This window comes from Capsella rubella, unplaced genomic scaffold, assembly GCF_000375325.1.
Source record: "Capsella rubella cultivar Monte Gargano unplaced genomic scaffold, Caprub1_0 scaffold_1, whole genome shotgun sequence".
Lineage (NCBI taxonomy): Eukaryota > Viridiplantae > Streptophyta > Magnoliopsida > Brassicales > Brassicaceae > Capsella > Capsella rubella.
The window spans coordinates 18,069,396-18,076,074 of record NW_006238923.1 but is presented as its reverse complement, the minus strand read 5'-3'; the positions used below and the strand labels follow the sequence as shown (position 1 = coordinate 18,076,074).

At 34.4% G+C, this 6,679-nt stretch overlaps 2 long non-coding RNA genes across 2 annotated transcripts in view; both read right to left on the bottom strand.

Annotated features, from left to right (window-relative positions):
- LOC111832527 overlaps nt 1–1,844 on the bottom strand; it is a 3,440-nt gene extending 1,596 nt beyond the window's left edge. The window contains exon 1 of the long non-coding RNA XR_002835412.1: nt 1,832–1,844. This is a non-coding gene — a long non-coding RNA (uncharacterized LOC111832527). The remainder of the gene's footprint in view (nt 1–1,831) is intronic.
- The window catches only part of LOC17898585, an 18,778-nt gene extending 12,463 nt beyond the window's left edge, over nt 1–6,315 (bottom strand). Inside the window, exon 1 of the long non-coding RNA XR_002835391.1 lies at nt 6,268–6,315. This is a non-coding gene — a long non-coding RNA (uncharacterized LOC17898585). The remainder of the gene's footprint in view (nt 1–6,267) is intronic.
- Nucleotides 6,316–6,679: the final 364 nt, after the last annotated feature.

Here is a 6,679-nt window from a genome sequence, read left to right as displayed (position 1 = left end):
AGAAAATTTTTTGAGACATAAATTAGATAGATTTATATTCTAAAAACTTCTAACTTTTTGCTCTATTCCTGTTAAATCCCATTATATTTAGGTTTACATTGTGTAAATATAATCTTATATATATTTTAAACATTCACTAAAAATTATAATCTATTATTTTTATATTTGTTAGTATAATCGATAATTAGTAAGTTTTTTTAACTTTTAATCAATTATCTTTTTTAGTTTTATAATGTATAATATAAAAAAAGACCTTTCATATTCAATTTTAAAAAAACTTATTTACATAGGTTTAAATATTAAAATTAAATGATAAAATGGTATAATTAATTTTAAAAATTAAATAATTAAATGAGGTGGATGATAATGTGTCTTAAGGAGAAAAGAGAAAAAGTTAACTTTATATATATAGATAATCAATAGTGATTGCAGTTAGGAATATACCGATATCAGTTTGGTCATGACAGCCATGGTTGACCTGCAATGGTATCGTGCTTTAGAGCAAAGAAAGATGACAACAAATTTATAAATAAAATGGTAGAGTAAAAAGTATTAAGAGGAACTGACCTGATTGAGAAATAGTATAACGGTTACATATATATATGAGACATCGTGACTGAAGGTACCAAGAGGAATTATAAATGGCCCATTTATGAACTTAAAAACCCCACTGCATTACTGAAATCTCAATGGAAGGTAACAAGTCTTGCATAAAAAGACACGAAGAAGGAACATGTTATAATCTAATCACTACAAATGATATTTGTATATGATAAAAAAAGTGAGAAAACCATGAACCTGGATGTTACGCAGACACCTGCAAATAGAATCAGACAAAGTAAAAGGAGCCAAGTTGTAAAGTGTTGACGCCAGATTTAATCATAAGACGACAACATCTCTGAATATGTCCTCCTGGAATAAGCAAAAAACATCATACTACATATATGTAGAGCTCAAGAGTCGTGATTTAAGAGAAAGCAAAAGCAAATATGAATAGAGAGCAATCCATATTCAGCTGAATACATCTAGCACAACTTAAAACAGCTATAATCGGAGTTACCTTTGTAATAGTAGAGTGTAGACTAGCAATGAGCTCCAACAAGCTTCAGCACTTTGGAATGTGCCTTCACCTCCCTCATCTAGAAACCATGATAGCTTCTCGTTCTTGATACCAAACTTTGAGTTATTGTTCCCAGTAAATAGCTACATATGGCTTCACCTAAAAGAGTAACAAAAAGGAAAAGAAAATATCACTAATATAGCCAAGCTGTGTTGAATAATTCTGTTATATAAACTAAAAAGTGATGTTAAAAGTTAAATTTACCAATACCTGAGGATTGTCACGCAGCAATACAGTAACCTTCTTCCCATCAATTCTTGAATCTTCCACAATAGTTTTCAAGTCAAACTGATCACTATTAACATTTACGAAAACACCTTCTTGAGCAGCTAAGAACTACATCTTCCAACAGCCTCCTAAAATTCCCCATAGAAAATGCACCTACCTATACAGGAAAGGCACGGAAAAATCTATATATCAATAATTAGCACATTTGAAAATTTTGCTAATTGAAATCATGAAACCTGGTAAATAAGAGTCAAACTAACCTAATGATGTTATTAGCTGATGAGAAAACCCTTAACCATTCAGCAGCACATTACCATTACGTCTATACACCTGTGAATAAAATCATATCTATGTAAACAGAAAAGGGATGAATTTGAAATCTTTGCTTACTGAATGGGACCAAATAATGATCTTGAAAACGTAAAAATAAAAAGGCTTAATCCTATATTAAATAATCATTAGTGATTTCAGTTAGGAGCATACCGATATCAGTTTGGTCACTGCACCCATGGACGACCTGCAAAAGTATAGTCCTTTAGAAAAAGAAAGATTACAACAAACTCCAAAATTATTTGCAAGAGTAAAAAATAAAAGGCACTTACATGTGTTATAGTAGGCCCAAGTCTAGAAAAAGTTTATCAAAACCGGAAACCTCAATCACTGATAGACCAAAAATGGGAGAAACTTTAACAATTATCTGCATCAAGAATTCAAAAAGAGTTAGTGATACACTTAAACTTCTATGTTTAATGCAAATTACTTCAGGACAGACAGGTAACGAAACAGTAGACAAAACATGACAATATGTGACCAATTCCACCTGTAACATTGGGTTGCGTTTTGGAAAACAATAACACTGTTCAAAGATACACATCTCACAGTCAGTTACAAATAAAAATATTAAGCAAGGTCAAAATCCGGTAATTTACCTGTCCACTTGGTGAAGGAATAGCTCTGCAACTTCATGATCCACTATCACAATGCAATATGTATGTGCTATGCTCACAACAACATACAAGACATGATAAAGAGTGAAACCTTTCCTCACTACAAATGGTATTTGTTTTTGGTAAAAAAAATTGAAGTTCAGTACTATAAGATTGTACAGTTAGAGTTAAACTAACCTCAATCAAAATCTAGCGATTGAGAAAATCTTGAACCTTGAACCGTTCCCCATGCTAACGATACACCTGCAAATAGAAGCATACCAAAGTAAAAAGAAAGGGGTAAAATTGAAATATTTGCTAACTGGTATCAGAAACTCGTCCTACCACTGTAACCTAAGAGTTGGATTTGATCAACGTTTTCCACCATAAGACTGTAGCATCTCTGAATATAACCACCTGAAATAAACAAAACATATGGAAATATATATAGCTCAAGACTCGTGAATGAAGACACAGAGCAAAGGAAAACATGAATAGAGGGCAAGTCGTATTCATCAGGGTATATGTTAAGTAAACACAACTTACTACAATCAGAGTTACCTTTGTAATGGTAGAGCTTAGATGGTAATGAGCTCCAACAAGCTTCAGCACTTTGGGATGCGCCTTAACCTCTCGCAGCCAGAATCCATTATAGCTTCTCGTTCTCAATACCAAACTTTGAGGTCTTGTTCCAGTAACTAGCTACATATGGATGCACCTAAAATATGTAAACAAAACAGAAAAGCGCATTCAAAACTTAGCTGTGTTGCACAATTATGTTATAAAACTAGAGCATAATGCTACAACTACAATCAGAGTTACCTTTGTAATGGTAGAGCCTAGATGATAATGAGCTCCAACAAGCTTTAGCTCTTTGGGATGTGCCTTCACCTCTCTCCTCCTGAAGCTTTTATACCTTCTCGTTCTTGATGCCAAACTTTAAGTACCTGTCCGCAATAGAAAGGTAGGTAGCACCTTAAAATTGTAACCAAACTGAAAAATTTTACTCTCACCTTTATATCACAACATAAAATCTTTATCACACATGCTTCTTTTTTTTTAAAAAAGAAAAATAAATATGTAAGCTTATGTGTATTTTTCTGACTTACCTCAGCACCCATTCCAATTTCCAAATCGAAAACCATCAGAGAATCATGGACTTGCGTTTTGGAAAACATCAACGCTGTTCAAGGACACACATCTCACCGTCAAATAAAGAGAAAAACCAAAGAAAAAATATTTAGCAAGTTCATGATCCGATAATTACCTGTCTACTTGGTGAAGGAATAGCTCTGCAACTTGGGGATCCTCTATCACAATGCAGCCTGTGTGTGCTCTGCTCGCAACAACATACAAGACAAGATAAAGAGTGAAACCTTTCCACTAACATATCAAACAATTTGCAAAAAATCACTACAATATGTCGAGTTTCTACCAGCACCATTAATGTCTTCTACAACTTCAACAGAGCAAGCCGTGGAATCAGTATTCATGGTTGAACGACCATGCTTCTGGTATGTTCAGTATTGTACTTTCCCTTGGTCCATCATACAAAGTGACTCCTACAGTTAAATGTACATATTCATGAAGTCCACAAAAATTAATAATCTAACAGCTACATAGATCTGTGAAACATCGTGACTGAAGGTATATCAAGAGAACATATAAATTGCCCATTTATGACTTACCGTTGCTGACTTGCTGTACAAATAAAAATAACTTCATTGACCACTGCATTCTGCTATATAGATCCGTATGCACAAGAATGGGTTCCTAAAAAAAAAAAAGGGAAAAAGAAGATGAAATGAGTCAGAAGAACTTAAACACCCCACTGCATTACAGAAACAGAACTGAAGATGAAACATGAACATGTTATGATCTAAATCACTAGAAAAATATTTGTAATTGGTAAAAGAAGAAGTTCCAAATTTATTAGCCTGTGAAATTAGAGTCAAACTAACCTCAATAAAGATCTAGCGAATGAGAACACCTTGAACCTCGAACCATGTTACGTAGATACACCTGCAAATAGAAACATACCAAAGTAAAAAGAGAGAAGACGAATTTGACATATTTACTAATTGAAGGGAGCCAAGTTGTAAAGTGACAGTTGTGGTTCCTCCTACCCATGTAATCGCAAAGTCGTGATGCCGGAATTGATCAATTATTTCCACCATAAGACTGCAAACTCTCTCAGAATATATCCACCTGGAATAAACAAAACATACGCCAATATGTAGAGCTCAAGAGACAGCAAAGGAAAACATGAATAGAGAGAAATTCGTATTCATCTGGCTATATCTAAACACAACTTAAAGCAACTACAGTCAGAGTTACCTTTGTAATGGTAGAGCTTAGATGGCAATGAGCTCCAACAACCTTCAGCACTTTCGGATGTGCCTTAACCTCCCTCAGCCAGAATCCATTATAGCTTGATACCAACTATGAGTTCGTGTTCCAGTAACTAGCTACATATGGATGTACCTACGAAAATGTAAACAAAACAGAAAAGCTCATTCATAACTAAGCAGTGTTGAACAATTATGTTATAAAACTAGAGCATGATTCCACAAGTACAATCAGAGTTACCTTTGTAATGGTAGAGCCTAGATGGCAATGAGCTCCAACTAGCTTTAGCTCTTTGGGATGTGCCTTCACCTCCCTCATCCTAAAGCCTTTATACCTTCTCGTTCTTGATGCCAAACTTAAAGGTCCTGTCCGCAATAGGAACGTAGCTAGCTACCTACTTATGGATGCACCTAACAAGTGTAACCAAACTCAAAAATTTCACTCATAACCAAGCGGTGTTGAAAAATTATGTTATAAACATAAGAAATTTAACCACACCTGAGGATTGCACGCAACAGTACATTGATACGCTTACCAGCAATTCTTGAAGCTTCCACAACAGTTTCATGTCAAACTTATCACTGTCAATATTAACCAAAACACTTTCTTGAGCAAATATGAACTAAATCTCCCAAAAGCTTCCCACTTCCATGGAAAGTGCACCTATACATGAAAGACAATGAAAAAAAACTGATTAGAACAATCATAAGCACATTAGTAATATTTGGTAATTGAAGGGGACCAAGTTGTAATCATGAAATGTGATATATAAAATTTAGACAAACCTAATCATGTTCTTGTCCAGATGAGAAAATCCTTAACCGTTCTATAGCATGTTACCGTTAAGTCTATACACCTGTGAAAAGACTTAAATACTAGAGCATGATTCCACAAGTACAATCAGAGTTACCTTTGTAATGGTAGAGCCTAGATGGCAATGAGCTCCAACTAGCTTTAGCTCTTTGGGATGTGCCTTCACCTCCCTCATCCTAAAGCCTTTATACCTTCTCGTTCTTGATGCCAAACTTAAAGGTCATGTCCGCAATAGGAACGTAGCTAGCTACCTACTTATGGATGCACCTAACAAATGTAACCAAACTGAAAACTGAAATATTTGCTAGTTGAAGGGGACCAAGTTGTAATCATGAAATGTGATAAATAAAAGTCAGACAAACCTACTCATGTTCTTGGCCAGATGAGAAAATCCTTAACCGTTCTAAGTCTATATACCTGTGAAAAGAAACATACAAAAGTAAAAAAGAATGGGGATGAACCTGAAAATACTTGCAAATTGAAGGGGACTAAGTTGTAATTATGAAAACAAACAAGGTTATGTAAGAATAATAATTAGTGATTACAGTTAGGAGCATACATGTATCAACTGGTTATTACAGCCATGGAAGATCTGCAATAGTATCGTGCTTTAGAAAAAAGAAAGATTATAAAAAAAAATCATGAAATAAAGTGGTAGAGCAAAAAGAAAACAAAACAAAAGGCACTTACATTGTTATAGTAGCCAATCTCAAGACAAGGTTCAGCAAAACAGGAAAGCTCAAACGGGAATTTTGACAATGAGCTGCATCGAGATTTTGAAGGAAGAAACAGTGAGTGATATGCATAAATTTTAAAGAAGCAAGTAATAACCTAAACGAAACAGTAGACAAAACCTGAGAGTATGAAATCAATTTGATTAAGGACAAACAGTGTAATCAAATTATGATAGTGTTATCAACTCAGAAGAAACATAAAAGAAGATACATAACCACAGAAGAAACGAAACTAGGGTGTTCGTCTTTGTGCGATGTGCTATCACAAGTCTCGTTGAACACAAAACAGTGGAATCCTGCATCAAATAGAGCCGAAGAGGAGATTTAATAGAAGATGAAACAATTGATTATACCAAGTAACCAACTAATCAGAAATCAAATCACAATAACAAAACTAAAGTAGGAAAAGTATCGTGTTACCATAGGCTCTTTGGTTTTTAGGAAAAAACTAAGGAATCGTCGTCTATGCTTGAACAAGAGATGAATGATACCTACAACGCACAAAAAAA